General features: G+C 35.4%; 1 pseudogene; it reads left to right on the plus strand.

Annotated features, from left to right (window-relative positions):
- Positions 1 to 691: 691 nt before the first annotated feature.
- On the plus strand, positions 692 to 20,863 carry LOC133288629 (uncharacterized; annotated as a pseudogene).
- The last annotated feature ends 208 nt before the right edge of the window (positions 20,864 to 21,071 follow it).

The following is a 21,071-nucleotide window of genomic DNA, read 5'->3' on the forward strand; positions in this document are numbered from 1 at the left end:
ACATAAGTTTGTTCTCCTACACACCCTTCGATAACTGTGCCACCTTTTTTTTTTTTTTTTTTCAGGTGGTGGAGCCCACTAGTTTGTCTCTATGACATGAGATAACTATCTCCTTTAACATGAGATTAATATAACCCTATTCTTAATGATTGTGATTTATAGGTAATTTTTTTTTTCTCTTCTGCTAAACGATGAAAAAGAGAAACAATCCACCAAAAAAAAACAAACAGACAGTGAAGTCGCTGACTTAGACTTTATGATTTAACCCGCTGGAAGGATAATGAGTTCGAATAATGAGAGTAGTAACTTGTGAAGAGGGTGAAAAAATACAAATCTGAAATCAAATTAGTGGAAGTCCAACTAACGTGACAAAGTAGTATCTCCCCGCGAATTTCTTTCGCTTCCCGTATGAAGCGAACCCGGTACCTAAATGCCAAGTACAAACGGAATGCTTTGCAAGCCCAGGAATCCGGTCCGATAAGGTAGGATGCTGTGAAAGGACTTTGCACACAGGTCAATGCATGTGTAGAGCATAGCATAGTACGATGATTTTTTTTCCTCCTTCCTTTCATCTTAAGATATCCATTTGCTTTAATTTAAACTGTATGCCTTTACATTTTTTAGTGTCTATTTCAAAATGGAATTTTGATCAGTTCATCAATGCATGTTGAGATTCTTGGCTAGGAAGGAAACATGATGAGTAGGAGTTCAAGCAAGAAGAAGTCCACACATGGTGACCATAGCTTCATTGACATTATATTTTCCTGGTCCCTCGAAGACATTTTCAATGAAGATCTTTACAAGGACAAGGTTTGGAGTTTACTACAACTTCCTTAACTTTTTTTTTTTTTTTTTGTCTTTTCTTTGGTGAAACCATTTATAAATTTCAACATTTAATCAAATAATCACCGTTAATTTGCTTTCTTAAGCTTATTGTCTTTGTGTCCAATGCCTTGAATTGCACTAGTGAGTTATTATTCAAGTCCTATTGGGTTGACCTTCACCTGATTGTTAATGTTTTTGAACCACTTGACTTGCAGGTTTGGTGTTGGTGTTGGTGTTAGGTTGGTAGCATTTACTTTAAGGACTATATGTTAAACTTGTTATTTACTTAAAGATTTTGCATGCCACTCAGAAAAGCATGTTGCTTGAGTCTCATCTTATTATGATTTCTATACTGTTTACATTTTTCAGGTGAAACATATTGATCGATCATTCAATTCTGTTGACCATTATTTTGGGTCCTTTGTTTACCCGTTGTTGGAAGAAACTCGAGCACAATTGTGCTCAAGTATGGAAATCTTATCCAGTGCACCTTTTGCAGAAGTAACTTCTCTTCAGGAGGCCAAATCATATGATAAGACACTCTATAATGTTAGAACTGGCACCTGGAAAAATAGGTTCTCTGGTAATGGAAAAGAGCTATACAAAACATTGAGTGGAGATCTTTTTGCTTTGGCGGATTTTAAACCTGAAACTGTCAATGATTTGCAAAGGGAAGGAAGCATGTGGACTTTTGTATTGTCATCTGGGTTTGCACAGGAGATTCCCGAGGATGATGATACTGAAGTTATGTCTGCCTTTAAAATCATTGCTTCTAAAAACATTGACCTCAATGAAGTGGGGCAAAAATCTTTGTTTATAGTATTTTTGAAAAATATAATCCCCAACAGAAGAATATGGAATGCACTGCACATGTCTGGAAATTCAAAGCTAATTGAGAAAATTTTATGTGCTGGAGATGTGGTAAGAAAGTGAATTTTACATTATAGCTTTAAGTCAGAATTCCGAAGTTTATATACTGTAATAAAATGATAAGCTGTTGCCATCAAACATTGGTATTGTGTTAATCTATACCAAAGCATCACACTGTAATAGTGTTCAGGTTATTTTAATATTCAGTGCTGATAGTCTATTGTAAATATTTGTATTACTGTTATAGAAAGTATATAGTGGGATATTCATGTATCAGAAGATTCACACCAACTAGCTTAATTGTTTATAAAATTGCAAATGCCATTTTCTTGTTAATTTTCATGGGGACTATGTGTCATTTCTAAGTAGAACATATTTTAAATTTTAAATTTAAATATTGTTACAACTAATGGATGTATGCTGGGGACAGGTTGAGGAAAGTTGTGATTACTGCTCTCTGCAGACTTATGCTCTAAGGGATGATATAACATGTGAAAGGTTATCATCTGAATTGAATGAGTCCCAATATAAGGCAATTTGTGCTTGCCTTTCTTCCTTACACTGTAATCATAGGTCTACTGTGGATCTCATTTGGGGTCCACCTGGAACTGGAAAAACGAAAACTTTGGGTACACTGCTTTTTGCTCTGTTGAAGATGAACTATAGGACTCTTGTCTGTGCCCCAACAAATGTTGCCATTAAAGAAGTGGCATCGCGTGTCTTGAGCATGGTGAGAGAATCATTAGATAGAAAATTTGATGCCTTGTCCTGTGCATTAGGAGATGTCCTATTATTTGGGAATCATGAGCGGCTCAAAGTTGGTGCAGACATTGAAGACATATATTTGGATTATCGTGTTGAGCAGTTGACAAGGTGCTTTGCACCACTTACTGGTTGGAGATGTTGTTTTGGTTCAATGATTGATCTTCTTGAAAATTGTGTTTCCTATTATCATATATACATTGAAAATGAGTTGAGAAAGGAGCAAGACAACATTGATGATAATAATATTTCCAATACAAAAGATTATGACCCTTCAGATTGCAGTGAGAGGATGTGCAAATCTTTTCTGGAGTTTCTGAGAGAAAGGTTTCTTTCGATAGCATTGCCACTCAGAAACTGTATTTCTGACTTGTGTACTCATATAGCCAGAAGTTACATTTTGGAACATAACTTTCAAAGTTTGGTCTGCATTATTCACTCTCTTGATTCGTTCAAAGCTTTGTTGTTTCAAAGTAAAGTCATTTGTGAAGTATTGGAAGAGCTTTTTTCTCCTCCAGAAAAGCAATATAGTTCTTTTGAGTCATTTGGGGGTGCCGAATACTTATTGTACAAGAACAGATCTGAATGCCTGTCTTCTTTAAGAACCCTTAAAGGTTCACTTGGTGAACTTAACCTGCCGAATGTTTTGAACCAAGAATCAATTAGAGAGTTCTGTTTACAAACATCCTCATTAATATTCTCCACTGCTTCTAGTTCCTTTAAGCTTCATTCTGTTGAAAGGAAGCCACTAAATGTTTTATTGATTGATGAAGCTGCACAGTTGAAGGAATGTGAATCAATCATACCTCTACTACTTCCAGACATAAACCATGCCATTCTTGTTGGAGATGAATGCCAGCTACCAGCAATGATTGAAAGTAATGTATGTACATGCTACTTTGTTTTCATGCACATTCTAAAAATGTTTCATTTAGTGAATTTAATATCCTTGTTTCCTACATCTCCACCTTCTGAAGCCTAGAAAGTTTTCCACTGCAAATTAATATTTATTCTTGTCCTCATTCTATTCAAGGTTTCTTCTGAAGTTGGTTTCGGAAGAAGCTTATTTGGGAGGCTGAGCTCATTGGGTCATCCAAATCACTTTCTAAATATACAGTACAGGATGCATCCAGCAATAAGTTCCTTTCCAAATTCACAGTTCTATTTAAACCAAATTCTTGATGCTCCAAATGTTGTGAGAAAGAACTATAGAAAGCAATATCTCCCAGGGCCAATGTTTGGTCCCTATTCCTTTATAAATGTAGTTGGTGGCAGTGAAGACTTCGATGATGCTGGGCGAAGCCGGAAAAATATGGTTGAAGTTGCAGTTGTGATGAGAATAATTCGAAATTGTTTTGAAGGTATATATTTATATGAGCGTGTGTGCATACATACATATATATATATATATATATATATATATATATATATATATATATACACACACACACACTAAATTCTCAGTGGTAATCTATCTTGCTATTTCTTTTTCTTTTTCTTTCTTTCATAGGAGTATACTAGTCAGTAGTGAAAATATTCATTTATTGTAAACCTACATGTTGTAAGTGGCTTAATGTTTGTTACTTGGTAACATTAAGTATTAGAAAAAATCATGCATCATGTAATTGCATTTTCTTTGTAAGTGCTGAGTATATTAATCCAAAGAGAAAATATTCATTGATTTTAGAACTAGATGGTTGTAATTGGCTTTAAAGTTTAACATTCCTTCAAGTATTAGTAGTATTAACTATCAAGTTTTTATAACCTGATTAAGTTTATTGGAAAATTAAAAAATATTTTTGTGATGTTAAATTGTTTCTACTGTCTACTACTACAAATGTCCGAAGAAAAGGACAGAAAGGTGAATGACAAAAATGTGAAATATACTAGTCACTAGATATTATGAATTTTTTTTTTTTTTTAAATACCTAGTTAATTTGTACATATTTTCTTAGAGTAATATACTGCCTGGTATGTAGCATGGCGTGTCTCGAAGGAGAACCTCAGTATAGGTATAGTGTCTCCATATGCTGCCCAAGTGCTTGCGATTCAGGATATGCTTGGACAAAACTATGCTAGGAATGATGAATTTGATGTGAAGGTGAAAACAATTGATGGTTTCCAGGGTGGAGAGCAGGACATTATTATATTATCAACTGTAAGAACTAATGCCAGTACTTCACTTAAGTTCATCTCCAGTCACCAGAGGACTAACGTTGCTCTTACAAGGGCTAGGTAGAGCTTACTACATACTACTCTTTTAAGTTTGCATTTGTTTTTGTTCCAAAAAAAAGTTTGCATTTGTCTTAATTATGTAAAGCTGGTGCTTTGATATTCAACAGGTACTGTTTGTGGATTTTGGGAAATGAAAGGACCCTCACAAATGAGGAAAATGTTTGGAAAGCTTTGGTGCTTGATGCTAAAAAACGTCAATGTTTCTTTAATGCGGATGAAGACAAGGATCTGGCTAAAAGTATCTGGAATGCCAAGAAAGAGCTAGATCAATCGGATGATTTGCTTAATGCAGATAGTGTCCTTTTCAGAAATTCCAGGTGGAAGGTATTTTGATTCTTGATCTCGAAATTATGCTCAATGTTCATGTTGTTGATATTCTGATCATGTCTTCAACCTTTAGTTCACACTCCCACTTTCATGTTTCTGCAGGTTCTTTTCAGTGATAACTTCCTAAAATCATTTAAAAAACTGCATGCAGAGCGGACAAAGAAGTTAGTTATTAGCCTCCTACTCAAACTTTCCGGTGGGTGGAGACCTAAAAGAATAAAAGTGGACTTACTTTGTGGAAATTCATCACAGATATTGAAGCAATTCAAAGTTGAAGGTCTTTACATTGTTTGTTCAAGAGACATAATAAAAGAATCACGGTATACCCAAGTTTTGAAGATATGGGATGTACTGCCTCTAGAGGAAATACCTAAACTAGTTAAGCGTCTTGATGGTATATTTGGAAGCTACACCGATGATTATATAAGTCGCTGTAGTGAGAAATGTTATGAGGGGTAAGTACTTTAAGATGTGTTCTATTAGATCTAAGCTGTTAAAGCTAACTTATATAATGTGTTTTGCTTCTTTTCTAGGAAAATTGAGGTCCCAATGAATTGGGAAAGGTCAGTAGAGATCATCAAATTTAAGAATCTTGATAGTAATGGAAATGAAGCCAAATTAAGTGGTTGTGATCAAAGAATTTACGTTGAGAATTCAAAGGTAGAGGAAAGTTTGTTATTGATGAAATTCTACCCCTTATCATCAGGTGTAGTTAGCCACTTGCTTTCTGATCGTGAAGGTAATGAATTGGATCTTCCATTTGAAGTATCAGACGAAGAACGTGAGATAATTTTGTTTTCTAAAAGTACATTTGTATTGGGTCGCTCTGGTACTGGTAAAACTACTGTTTTGACCATGAAGTTATGTCAAAAGGAGAACTTGCACCGTATGGCTGTTGAAGCCTCATATGGTATTAAGAGTGCTGCAGTTCCTTGTTTGAATCATGAAAAAGATTATGAAGAGAGTTCTTCTGTGAATGACAGGCCTGTCTTACGCCAGTTATTTGTAACAGTGAGTCCTAAACTATGTCAAGCCGTAAAACATCATGTTGTTCGATTGAAAAGGTGTGGAACTTCTACTATAGACTCTGCTTTTCTTGCTCCTTGTTAGATGAATGTCAGGCAAAATGTCTTGTTGAATTTGGCATAAGCTATCAATCTTTGGAATAATCTCTTGGAGTCTATCTTTTTTTTTTTTTTTCGGTAAACCTCTTGCAGTCTATCTTACCATTATCTATCTATGTGTCTACCTGTTTCACTTTTCAAATACTTGGATAAATTGAAACTGAATGTTTAATATTGGTATATTACATATATGCAAACTGGAAAATAATTTATTAGGAGCACTTTGTATTGTTATATTTCTCCGTCTTTTTTTATAGATGTGGATTGTGGAAAATGTTTTCAGGTAGAAAGAGAATTAGAGGGAAATTGGAAGTATTATAAATTGAAAGATATAAATCTATAGATGTGTGGTAGGTTAGAGAAGAGTATTTCATTGAAATATGACAGTTCAATAATTTTTTTTTCTTATTTTACTTTATTTTGTTACTGTAAAAAATCAATTCAATCCAAGAGCTTAAGCTGTTGGGTGAGATTATATTAATGGTTTTATATATCTCTAACACGCCTCCTCACACGAGAGCCCATTGGGCTTGAAGGGTGGATGATGCAGTAGGCCAGCCTACCTGTGCTAAGAAATTCCACAAGAGAAAGTGGAGGTGGTGAGATCAAACCCGTGATATCGAGGCTCTGATACCATCTAAAGAACCAATTCAACCCAAAAGTTTAAGCTGTTGGGTGAGGCTACATTAATGGTTTTATATATCTCTAGCAGTTACAAAAGTATAATCAAAGTTATATATATATATATATATATATATATATATATATATATAAGAGGGATCTTTTGACTCCAATATCAGAATAAGTCTTGTATATTTAACATGCCTTTTTACACAAGAACCCGTTGAACTTGAAACATTGTCTATGCATAGGGACCAATTTTCCTTGCATTGAAATTCAACTTTTATATATAACAATTCCTTGCAAGGATTGAATTCTTGACTCCTAAAAGAAAAAGCTATTAGGTGAAATCTGATGAACAATTTTAAATCTAAGGGAAAATAAATCAACAACCTATACTATTTTAGACTAACTTACACAATAAATTAAATTAGTTAAGTTATTTGGTTGTCAAAAGCTATCTGTCATCTACTGGTATTAAGGAAGACAAATAGTCATATTTTTCACCGGTAACTATTACTTATTTGTTTATACTTGAAATTTATTATTGAATTGTAATTACAATTGTATAAAGGGTTCTGTATTTAAAGAGATTAACAGACCTATTGGGTTAAGCCCAAGGAAGATTCTAAAATACAACAATAAATAATAAGTATCGTAAGTAAATTGCTCCCGGTTGTTCAATCATTTGATAACCAAAGTTATTCTTTGATAAATGATCACTATGAGTCAGACTCAATAGAATTTGATCAATCTTTTTTTCTATCGTTAAGGTAGAGAACTAATAAATAAAATAATAACTATTTACAACACTCCCCTTCAAGCTGAGGAATAGATATTTATCATTCTCATCTTGCTAGTAAGTTCTTGAAAACTATCTGAGGGAAGTCCCTTTGTCAAAATATCAGCTAATTGACGCCCAGAGGGAAGTATGGAGTGACGATCAACCCGTTATCAAGTTTCTCTTTGATGAAATGGCGGTCGACCTCAATATGCTCAGTTTGATCATGTTGAACTAGATTATGAGTTATACAAATGGTGCACTTGTTATCACATAGCAGCTTCATGGGTCCTTCACATCTTATTTTGAGATCATCAAGTGTCATTTTTAACAATAATAATTCACAAATGCCTCGAGCCATAGCTCGAAATTCAGCCTTTGCACTTGACCTGGCAACCACATCATGTTTCTTACTCCTTTACGTCACTAAGTTACCACAAAGAAACATACAATAACCAGTGGTAGATCGACGGTAAGTCACAGATCCAGCATAATAAGCAACAATATAAACTTCTAAAGAGAGATTGTCATCACGCCGGAATAACAGTCTTTTACCCGCTTTAAGATACTGAAGAATTCTCTCCACTGCCTGCATGTGTTTTTCTTTTGGATTATGCATAAACTGACTGACAATACTAACAACATAAGCTAGGTCTGGTCTAGTATGAGCCCAATATATCAGTCTCCCATCTAGCCGTTGATATTGTCCTTTATCAACTGTAGGACTCCTCTTCATAACCCATCTTGTGATTTTGCTTAATAGGAGTACTAGAGGGTTTACACCCAAGTTTTCCTGCTTTTTTAAGAATATCAAGGACATAATTCCTCTGGTTGATAAAAATTCTTTCTTTTGAATGAGTTACTTCTATCCCTAGGAAATATCTCAATCTCCCTAGGTCTTTGACTTCAAACTCAGAGGCAAGTCGTGCTTGTAGAATATGTCTTTCTGCAATATCAACACCTGTTATAATAATATCATCAACATACACAAGGAGCATAATAAGCTTCCCATCTTGGGAGTGCTTAAAGAAAAATGTGTGATCTCCTTGACTCTGTTTGTATCCTAAGGTTATCATAACCTTAGTAAATTTCTCAAATCATACAAGACACTTTTTAACCTACAAACTTTATTTTCTCCATTCACAGAGTCAAAACTAGGTAGGATTTTCATGTAGACCTCTTCTTCTAACTCACCATTAAGGAAAACATTCTTCACATCAAATTGATTTATATCCGAGTTGTAATAGCAGCAAGGGGACAACAAGGCTCTCACAGTATTTACCTCTACAACTAGGGCAAAAGTTTATTCATAATCAATGTCATTGGTCTGAGTGTAACTAACCGAGCCTTATATCTCTCTAGAGTACCATCAGAATTATACTTTAGGGCATAAATCCATCTGCACCTGACTGCTTTCTTTCTATTAGGTCTATCAACAACCTCACATGTTTTATTTTTTTCCAAGGCATTCATCTCCTCTTGCATGGCTAAAGCCTAATTCTCATTTTTTAATGCTTCATGTACTGATTTTGAGATTGAGATAGAATCTAGTGCTGAAACAAATCTTTTGTGTTGCACATAAAGATTATTAGAAGAGATAAAATGAGAGATAGGGTATTGGGTACAAGATCTTTTTCCTTTTCTAAGGGCAATGGGTAAGTCATCAGAGGCACTAATACCACGTTCAGAAACAAGAGGTTCAAGACCTATCAGTGGTTCAGATGATTGAGGTTATTGGTGAAGCAGTGTGAGTTGTTTTCTCCTGTGATATATCAAGTCAGGTGTCACAATCTTCCGTATTTCCGATGTATTGGATGAATCAGACACAGGAGGATCGGAAACAAAAGGAAAAGATGTAGGAGTAGACACGGAAGATTCAGACTCAAAGAAAGAAGGTGATGGTTCTGCTGAAGAACTACTAGAACTGCTCTCCCCCTGAAGATGAGGACTTGGGAAAAAGGACTCATATTCATGAAAGGTGACATTCATAGAAACAAAAAAAATTCGACTGGCAGGATGATAACACTTGTAGCCTTTCTTATCAGGAGCATAACCGAGGAGGACACATTTGAGAGCCCTAGGATCCAACTTACTGCGGTGATGTTTATGAATATGAACAAATACCACACACCCGGACACTCGTGGCTGAAGACTCTGCATAGTGGGAACAGAGGGAAAGAATGAAGTCATTGAGTGAATAGGACTTACATTGTCAAGGACCCGAGAGGGTAAGCGGTTAATTAAGAAGGCTGCAACAAGAATGACATCTCCACAGTAGCAGTTAGGTACATGTGTATGAAAAAGTAAGGCACGAGCAGCTTCAAGAAGATGACAGTTCTTCCTCTCGGCCACCCCATTTTGCTGAGGGGTGTCTACACAAGTTAGTTCATGAATCATGCCCTAATCTTGGATAAATTGGGAAAGACGCTAATTGACATACTTTGTACCATTATCGGACCTTAGTTTTTTTAATTCGTTTACCAAATTAGTCTCAATCATTTTGTAAAATTGAAAGAATGATTGTGGTACCTCAGACTTTTCATACATTAAGTAAATCCAAGTTACACGAGTGCATTCATCAATAAAAGAAACAAACCATTTATTACCAGAAGCACGGGGGACTTTAGAAAGACCTCAAACATCAGAATGAACAAGATCAAAAGGTTCAACACTTTTAATGGTATTAGAAGGAAAAGACACACGATGATGTTTTGTAATTTCACAAACATCACAATAAAAAGACTCAACAGACTTAGACAAAAATAATGATGTAAATAAAGACTTAAGCAAACTAAGTGGAGGATGCCCCAAGCATTGATGATGAAGCCAAATCAAAAAATCAACAGTAGACTAGCCATGAGTCAGTAAGAGGTGATCCTTAATACCTTCTGAGGAAGATTCTGGAATCAGATAGTATCAGCCCACCCCGCTCCTTAGCACCCCAATCGTCTTCCCTGTGGCAAGATCATGAAAAACATAGTGAGTAGGAAAGTAGGTTACATTGCAATTCAAATCTTTGGTAATTTTATGAATAGAAATAAGGTTAGTGGGGAGCTTGGAAACATGAAGAGCATTTTCAAAATGTAAGAAGGACTGTAAGTAGGGGTGAAACTCGACTGGGTCAGCCTATAGGGGCCTACGGCTCGGCCTACGTCAGACCAAACTTGACCTAGTATATTTCGTAAAATAGGCCGGGCTTGTACCTTGAAAAAGCTTGTTTAATAAATAGGTCGTAGACCCATTTTCACAAGGCCTAGCCTATAAGCCTACAGGCCGACCTATATTGTACTATTTATTTTAAATAAAATAAAATAGAATAAATATGCCTTGAAGAAAAAGCAAAAGATATAAATTTAATCAATTGCAATTATTTATAACTTAATTATATTCGATTATATTTTAATAGAAATATGACTTTATTTCTTATGGAGGAGGAACCAACATCTCAACATGTTAGATTGTGTATATGAATATATTAAAAGGTTTTTGAGAGAGGTTATACTTACTACAAGCATCATGATGTGTTTGTTGAATTCATGTAGTTATTTTAATTTACATAGTATGGATTTGTTTGTTGGATTTGATGAGATATATGTTATTTAATTTGAACATTTTGCTTTTGAAAGTGACTTAAATGCAGATTGCGATGAGTTTTGGTGTGATTTATGATTCTGTTTGGACGTTGAAATTGTGATTTTTGGTTTAGCAACAGAATTTGAATATTTTGTGAAGTTGATTCATGGTTCTACTTGGAAGTTAAAACTTAACATGCTAACGGGCTAGGCTAGGTCATTTGTTTTTTTATAAACGAGCCAAACCAGGCTAACAGTTAGACCCGTACTAGACTTGGGCCAGGTCAAATTGAATTTTTTTGGCATAGGCTTGGGCTTTTCGCGGCAAAGTTTGGCCCAGTCCACTTTCACCCCTAACTGTAAGAATATGTTACCAAAACCCGTAACTGATGTATGTGAGCCATCAGCTGCGACTATTGTATAGGTGCCAACAGTAGGGTTATAAGAAAGAAAGGAGTCAGCACAACAAGCCAGATGATCAGTAGCACCAGAATTGATAATCCAAGAATATTTAAAATCAACACAAGAAGCAAGAAAAGAATGAGTAGTGGAGCTCATACCAGTCATTGCCAAAGCATTAGTACTAGATGTCTTACTCAGAGAATCGAGCATCGTCTGAATCCGCTCCAACTCATCTTAGCGTATAGAAGTAAATTCCGAAGATGTAGGCTGTGTCTCATTAAGAGCAGCAGTCACACCAGAGGAAACTAAATGAGTTTGACCATGCATCTTTGCCATCTTGTCCAATACATTTTTCTTTCCATGGTGGCGTAAGCATAGATCCTTAATATGACCTGCCCTTCTACCATAGGAACACTAGCGATCATCTTTCTTGGATTTGGAGGATGCACCATCAGCAGATTTGGTGAAGGAACCGCCTTGAGAAGATCCATCCCTTTTTGTTAAGATCATAACAGACCCATCAACGGGTCTAGAAACAACAACAATGTCAGATGATGATAGCATAATAGACTTATCTGATGTGTTGGGGTGCATCATAACTCTCCGATGAGTCTTCTCACCCCGAACTATATTGAAAACAGCAGAGAGGGATGATAATGTGTTTGTTAGAGAATAATATAAACCATTAAAGAGGCCCTCACCCAACAACTTAAGCTTTTGGGTTGAATTGGTTCTTTACATTGTATCGGAGCCTCGGTGTCTCGGATTCAATCCTCGCTCCCCCCCCCCCCCCATTTTCTTTGTGAAATTTCTTAGCATAGGTAGGCTGGACGTGATGCATCATCCACCTTTCAAGCCCAATGGGCTCTCTTGTGAGGGTGCTTATTAGAGAATAATATAAACCATTAAAGAGGCTTTCACCCAACAGCTTAAACTTTTGGGTTGAATTGATTATTTACAGTATCATTGCCAAGTATCTGAACCCGAATAGGATCATATTCGGAATTTAACCCAGCAAGAAAACCAAAGTACGCTCATTTTCCACCTCCTTGGCTAAGGCAGTAGCATCCGTAGTACATTGCATCTTCAAACTCTGAAATTTGTCAAGCTCAGTCCATAATTCCTTCGCAACACCATAATAAGCTGTCACAGATAAGGATTCATGTTTAGTAGAAAAGATTTTATTGCGCAATTCCTAGCACGCGGCCATATCTTGTTTCAAAGATTAGGTTGAGTGGACAGTTTCCCAAATCTCCCTAGCGGAAGACAAAAACATGCAATGACAACCGACTTCAGGAGTCATCGAGTTCCATAACCAAGTCATAATAAAGGAATCCTCATTATCCTAGACAGCAAATTTAGGATCATTGGTTGTAGGATCAGGGCCATCAAGATGAGCAATCTTATTGCGACTCTTGATGGTAGTGCGAATAAGCTGAGACCATGACAAATAATTCGACCCATCAAGTTGATAACTTTGATGTAGAGTACGAAGATCATTAGTACCAAGTGGGGTCGCAATAGGCTGTGCAACAGTCAAATCATCATCGGAGTTGGCTATAATGCAAAAAATAGATCAAATACAGCAACAGGAGGCACAAAAACACACAAAAGCACACCTAAACGACTTTTGACTCCAGATACGAATAGTGTTTCCAGCGATGAACAGTAGATCCGACGGCGATGAACAATAATGCTCTGGTCGTTGGTTGATTGGGAAACGTCTGTAAACTGATAGATCTAGGAAAAAGAAGTCAAACAAAGGTCCTCTTGGTCCAAAAGGGTTCTGATACCAACTTGAAAAATGGAAGGAAAATATATTATTGAATTGTAATTACAAATGTACAAAGGGTTTTCTATTTAAAGAGACTAGCTGACCTATTGGTCTAGCCCAAGGAAGATTCTAGAATACAACAAAAAGTAATAAATAAAACAATAATTATTTACAACATTTATTTTATTCGTGACTGTTGCATTTTTATTTCAATCAGCATAGATTTCATTATCTTGTATAATCCATATTGAATAATTTTAGCATGATATTATTTAGTCCATATATGATATATATTAATTCTCAAATTTTTATTTTTATTTTTTCTTATTACTAATTTGGTTAGGCTTTTTTTATAGTTTGTGATGTTGTATAGTGAATAGTAATACTACTATAGTTTTGTTATTACTGTTATAGTATATTACTTTTTTTCTGCTTTTTCTCTTTTTATCAATGCTATAGTTTTGTTATTTTTTGTCATGCATATTTGTGTACATATTTTTGAGATAGATGTTTAATAAAAAAAAAAAAGCATTCTCTCATTTTTTTAAGTTGAAAGATTGATTATAGATGAAATCTACCAACAACCATTGTTCTCGAGCCCAATAAGATAAAATTTATGGCTCCAGCCCAATATGAAAAGCTTCTTCTATCAGGTTATAATTTTCATATTGTTATCTGTTTAAGAAATTATGTAATGGTGTTAAACTTACACTATTCAAGTGCTTAAATCTAGTTATCATTGTGGTGTAAGTGCATGCCTTCTGAAATAATTAAGTCCTTATGTACTTTTACTTAAATTTCGTTGATTTCATAGTTTTTACGCATGCCTTTGATTGGTATCTAATATTATTAAATCTTGTTATGCATACAGATCCATATGTGGTGACGATATTTCTACTGAAAGCAATTCAATTGAGGAAGATATTGTAGATGTTGATACATCAATACATTTTAAGAATATACCAGATTCTTTTGTTAATCTTCCAACCAACTCATATCCACTTGTAATAACGTTTCAGAAGTTTCTAATGATGCTTGATGGGACTTTGGGGAATTCCTTTTTTGAAAGATTTAGTGACCAATTTTCTCATAGTCAAAACCTTGGTCTAAGATCTGTTGCTTTAGAGACCTTCATAAGGAAGAAGGAAGTGACTTATGACAGATTTGATTCATTATATTGGCCCCATTTCAATTCCCAATATACTAAGACGCTAGATTCTTCCAGAGTGTTCACTGAAATCATTTCTCATATAAAAGGTGGTATACAAGCTGTTGAGTCTGGTGATGGTAAGCTAAGCCGTCAGAATTATCTTTCCTTATCTGTAAAACGAGCCTCAAGTTTAGGCAAGCAGAAAAGAGAGATCATATATGACATTTATCAGAGTTATGAAAAAATGAAGATGAATAAAGGAGATTTTGATTTGGCTGATATTGTAATAGACATTCATCGTCGACTCAAAATTAAAAGATATGAGGGTGATGAGATGCACTTTGTGTATATTGATGAGGTGCAAGATCTAACCATGAGTCAAATTGCTTTATTTAAATATGTGTGCCAAAATGTTGAAGAAGGTTTTGTTTTTTGCGGTGATACAGCACAAACCATTGCAAGGGGAGTTGATTTTAGGTTCCAAGATATAAAATCTTTGTTTTACAAGAAGTTTGTGCTAGAATCAAAGAGAAGCACATATAGCCAAGAAAAGGAGAAAGGGGAAATTTCAGAAATCTTTTTGTTGAATCAGAACTTTCGTACTCATGCTGGAGTGCTGAAATTATCCCAGAGCATCATTGAGCTTCTTATTTGTTTTTTTCCTCATTCTATTGATCTTTTGAAGCCTGAGACTAGTTTGATATATGGGAAAGGTCCAGTTGTTCTTGAATGTGGAAATAGAAAAAATGCAATTGCTACTATTTTTGGCTGTAGTGGACATGTGGGTGGGAAAATTGTTGGCTTCGGAGCCGAGCAAGTAATTTTGGTACGAGATGATTTTGCTCGTAAGGAGGTTTTAGACTACATAGGGAAACAGGCTCTTGTTTTAACCGTTTTAGAGTGCAAGGGCCTTGAGTTTCAGGTTGTCACAAAGTCATCTTATTTAATATATTTCTATGGTGTATGATATGTCATTTTTTTATGGTCTTCTGTATCCTTTTCCAGGATGTATTGCTGTACAACTTTTTTGGCTCTTCACCCCTGAAAAATCGATGGAGGGTGATATATGAGTATATGAAGGAACAAGATATGCTACAACCTACAGAACTTAAGTCTTATCCAAGTTTCAATGATTCCAAACACCATATTCTGTGCTCTGAGCTTAAGCAGCTATATGTGGCTATAACTCGTACGAGACAGAGATTGTGGATTTGTGAGAATACAGAGGAGTTCTCTAGACCTATGTTTGACTATTGGAAAAAGAAGGGTCTTGTACAATTTAAAGAACTGGATGATTCACTTGCTCAGGCAATGAAAGTTGCAAGTAGTCCAGAAGAATGGAGGTCACGGGGCAAAAAGGTTGTTTTTATATTTGATAAATATATTCATTGAGCTATCAGAGTGATAAATTAAATTAACACTAACACATCATGTACTTTTTTTTATTTGATTGGTTCATTGTTCAGTGGTGACTTGTAAGGTATTATAAATTGCTTAGCTACCTACAATATCTAAGTACCTCATGGATCATATCATGCTATATTAAAAAGGATACGGATCAGTTGCAGTTGCCAACTTTACCTGATGCAGTTATTATACAATATATGAAAAAATTTATAGATCATTAATTTTTAACATTTTATCATAAAATCGAAATATTTAAGGGTGAGGGCATGGAGCAAATTTTTTATATCTACCATTTCTGTCTCGCAATTTTTCCCTCTGAATGATATTATACCATATTGACTGTTCCTTTGCAGCTATTTTATCAAAATAATTACGAGATGGCAACAATGTGTTTTGAAAGAGCAGGGGACTCTTATTGGGAGAGAAAGTCTAAGGCTGCTGGTCTTAGGGCAGGAGCAAATCGTTTGCATGATTTGAATCCTGAGGATGCAAATGCAATGCTTAGGGAAGCTGCTGAAATTTTTGAAGCAATAGGAATGGCTGATTCTGCTGCGCAGTGTTTTTCTGATTTGGGGGATTATGAAAGAGCTGGTATGAACTTGAGCTTTGTCATCTATGCCTATACTTTTATGCCATTTTCCTATGATCTATTTTATTGGTTTTAGAGCTTCAAGTATTTGTATATTAGGCATTAAGTAATTATTTAACAACACAAACAGTGAGTTTACCTACTTGGTCATGTCCTATGTTCATTTGCTGGGGTTACCGAGGTTGCAGATTGAAACTGCTCAAAAATAGAATAAAAAATGAAGAGTGTTTATTTCACTAATGAATATAAAAGTTGAAACCCATAAATTATGTGGTCCTATCATATGCTTCTTAAACACTAACATTTTAAGGTGTGTTCCATTGATAGAGGAGACCTGTATTTATAGGTGAGAACTTCCTTAATTCTCTTCTACACAATCAATCATGTCAATTATGTCTCCTTCAAAGTCAAAAGTTGACAATCACCTTTACTTTATTGTCTCCCTCAAATTAAAAATGACTTTACCTGTTTTTTTACTTCTTCTCATTTTTTACTTTACATTGGGAAGCTTTGTTCCATTCATTTAACTTATTTTTTCTTTCTTGTTTTCTTTTTATTCTTTTGTTTCGGAGGATTCTTTATGCTCCTTTCTCTTTGTATTAATAAATTTCTTCTTTTATTTAAAAATAAAACCATCAACAAAGATATCACATTTATATGTCTCATATTCGGCAACCATCGCTGTGTGCTAAATAGAGTTTATTTTATAGATATACTGTTCTTGCCCTATCTATGCTTAATACATATTTTACTTCTGCTAGAGCCAGCTTACCCATTTTTGTGTACATTTATGTTTTTTTTTTTTTTTTTTAAATTTGCACATTAGTGAAACTGAATAAATACCTGTTGCTTGTTCTTGTGATTTTTTTTTTAATGTATCTATAGGAATCTACTAATGCTAGATCATGCTACTGACAACTGTATATAAAAACACAGAATTGCCATCTGAGCTTGCTCATATTTTTAACGCATTCTCATATATAGGCTTCATCTTTAAATTGTGAACTTTTACTCTACGAGATTAATATTGTGTCTGCTAACAGGGAAGCTTTATTTGGAGAAATGTGAAGAGCCTGATTTGAAAAGAGCAGGGGATTGCTTTTATTTAGCTGGATGTTATGAAATTGCAGCTCAAGTGTATGCTAGAGGCAGTTTCTTCTCAGATTGTTTGACTGTTTGTACAAAAGGAGGATTGTTTGACAATGGTTTAGCTTACATTCAGCACTGGAAACAAAATGATAGTGCTGGCCATACAGCTAGAAGTCATGAACAATACACAATAGAACAGAAGTTTCTGGAAAGTTGTGCTCGTAATTATTTTGATCGCAAAGATACCAGATCCATGATGAAATTTGTTAGAGCTTTTCATTCGATGGATTTGAAGCGTGAGTTCTTACGACAAATAAGTTTACTTGATGAGCTTCTTGTGTTAGAAGAGGAATCAGGGAACTTTACGGAGGCAGCAAGCATTGCTAAGATGATGGGTGATATTCTATGTGAGGCTGACCTGCTGGGAAAAGCTGGTAAATTTGTGGAAGCTTATGAACTTGTGCTTTTCTATGTACTTGCACATTCTCTTTGGTCTGCAGGAAGCAAAGGATGGCCCTTAAAGCAGTTTGCACAGAAGGTTGAGCTTTTGGGAAGAGCATTGTCATTTGCAAAGGAAGAGTCAAACAGCTTTTATGAGCTTGCGTCTACAGAAACTGAAATATTATCAAATGAGCATAGTAACATTTTTGAGATACTGATTCATTTGAAATCTTCTCGCATGTATGGGAGCGTCAGAGGTGAAATATTATGTTTATGGAAACTCTTGGATGCTCATTCTCGACTGAACTCCTCCAAGTATGTCTGGCAAGGCAACATGTTACGTGATTCTGTGGAAGAAATGATTTTGAAGAATCAGCTTTCTGTGGGGACACTCTTTTACTGTTGGAGATGGTGGATGGATAACATCGTTCATATATTGGAATATCTTCCAAGTTTAAAATCCCATGATATTCACCAGCACAGCAGTTATGGGAAATTTGCATTGAATTTTTTGGGTGTTCAAAAGCAAATTTCTAATCGAAATGACATCTACCTTTTGCTCATCCCTGATGCTAACTGGGTGATAAAATTGGGTGACAGATCTCTAAAGAAGAATGGAAGGATGGTTTCTGTTGATGTTCAATCTTTAGTTTCTGCTGCTGAGAGCTATTGGCGTTCAGAATTGGCTTCTGTGAGCATGGATGTCTTGCGCAACCTCGATGAACTCTACAAGTTGTCAGTTAATGAAGTTCTTTCTGAATTTTGTCAATTCACACCTTTGATCCTTATCTATGAGGTCTCAAAATTACTCCTTGAATCCAAATGTTTTAGCCACAGCTTTAATAACTTAGAAATATTGGAGAATTATCACAGACATCCAATTGATCATTTCTTTCGCTACATAGTACCTCTGGACTGGAAGAAATCACTGTCAAAAGACATGGTTTCCCTTAGGTTAAGTGAGGCTTGTCAGGATTTGGGGAAAGAGGCCATCTATGAAAACATTAAACCCGAAGGTAGGTTGACTTTTGGTCAAATTGGAAGGGTGGCAGTTTTGATTCTTGGTACAGCTAATCCGAAAAATGAACTGTGCGTGGAGATCATGAAAAGATTGGAAGATAAACCTCCCTGGAAAGAGTTCATTCAGAGCTTGCAATGGAATTCAGCAACTGAAATTTCACAAGGCAATGAAGCAGTTAAAGAGCTGCATCGCATATATAAGTTTTATGAAGCTTTGCAGTATACTTACAATGTGAACTGGACAATGGAAGTTGACTTTATATCACCGCGTTGTTTTGTGTATCTCATTGAACGCCTTCTGCTCTTCACATCATGCTGGAAGGGGTTCATTTTTGCCACAGAGTCATCTTATGTTGAATGGCTCATTTACCACGAGGAAAATTCCCTTCCGAATTTGAGTTTATTGGCTGAGGTGCATCCAGATTTAGAAGATGTCCATGAGTTCATTGCCTATGTCCTCCGTGAGTTTCTTTATAATCAAAGTGATACCAAAAATTGGATTAGAAAATCAAACCTAAATGTGAGGTATTATTTTCCATTGTTTGTTCTGAGATTGGTTGTTTTGATATGTTTGCTTCATCTCAGCTCTGGTAAATATTTAGAGTTACTTGAGGAATTGTTGGGGAATAGCCAAGTGACTACTCTACTGCCATTTGAATTTTATAATGTTCTTCGGAAAGGAAGGAAGCGCCTGGGTTTGAAAGTCTTTGCTGAGGCCTTTAAAATGATTGACAATCCCTTGGTAGTTGTCAGGTTATGGAACAACTCTTCAGAAATTTTGTCTCCAGATGCTGTGTTTGTTGATTTCAAGTCTTTGTTGATTACAAATATTGTTTCCTAATACTGTTGACAATGTGGGTGGGGAAACTGAAGCAGTTATATTAGGAGCTTCTGGCTCAACATCTTATGAGTTTCCTTCAACGAACTGTTCCAGTGTTCCAAATAACAGTTTTACTCCTGCTTCAGATCAGACATCTGATAGTCGGATGAAATATGAAATTAACATGTCTACTAATGCTGACTACTTTTGGGATATGTTGGAAAAATATGCAGTTGGCAGTTGATGAATCATGTCTCAATATGGTGTCGCGTAGTTCCATTATAATAAGGGTAATCCAGTTTTTATTTTTTATTTTTTACTTTTGGATTGTGTTTAAATACAAAGTCAAAATGGCTTCAATCAAGGGTCCAGTGTCTAAAATAATTTTTTGTTTCTTCACTTTTTTCATTCTCTCTTCAGGAATTTTTGGATCCTTGCATTGAACTTTTGATTTCTTCAATATCTTGAAGCTTGTCAGAGAACCCTGTTAACCTTAAAAACAAAACTGAATTGGAGGAGGTGGTAAGCTTGCTTGATGAAATGAAGCAACTTTCTTCAGCATTGAGTGTGAAGTAAGTTATATAAGTAACTTGTTCATGTCATAAATTTTTTTATGAGTTTTCTGATTGCTCTTTCCAATCAGCAATTTAAGATTTAATATAGTAACAGATATTGCAATATTTTTACTACTTTGGTCGTTAACTTTTTTCTCTTGGATCTTCTCTAGTGATTCGTTGATTGAGAATCGTATTCCAGTGATTGGTGAACTCGCTAAGAAAATTCTTTTAAGACGACCAAAAGTAGCGCACGTCTTGAATAAGCTGGTTTTGATAAACAAGAATACCAGTGTTGAGTATGAGACGGCATCACAAGCCAGCATTGAAGCATGCAATGATGACCAAGGGAAAAATGATTTGGAGGAATCAAAAGATATCATGTCCAAGAATTCCCAAGGTGCCATCAACTCAGGACGTGGAAACATGAGGGAATGTTGTCTCGGCAGCAATATGTGGCAGCGGTATTGACACGAATTAGTTTCGTGTCCTGTCACGTTAAGGGTTGACCCATGTGACTCGCTCGTCAACTTGTAAAAAAAATTTTATCCAAAAAATTAAAAAAGTTAAATTTTTGGTTACTTTTACATACTCTATTGTGAACCCGCGTATTTTATTCGTTTTTTCCTTTTATTTTTGATTTTTTTGAAAAACTCAAATTATTAATTTTTACGGATCAACTTATGCGACCCGCAACCTACGATGAAT

Source organism: Gastrolobium bilobum, unplaced genomic scaffold (assembly GCF_033153095.1).
Source record: "Gastrolobium bilobum isolate Gb01-03AN ecotype WA unplaced genomic scaffold, APGP_CSIRO_Gbil_v1 utg12205, whole genome shotgun sequence".
Classification (NCBI taxonomy): domain Eukaryota; kingdom Viridiplantae; phylum Streptophyta; class Magnoliopsida; order Fabales; family Fabaceae; genus Gastrolobium; species Gastrolobium bilobum.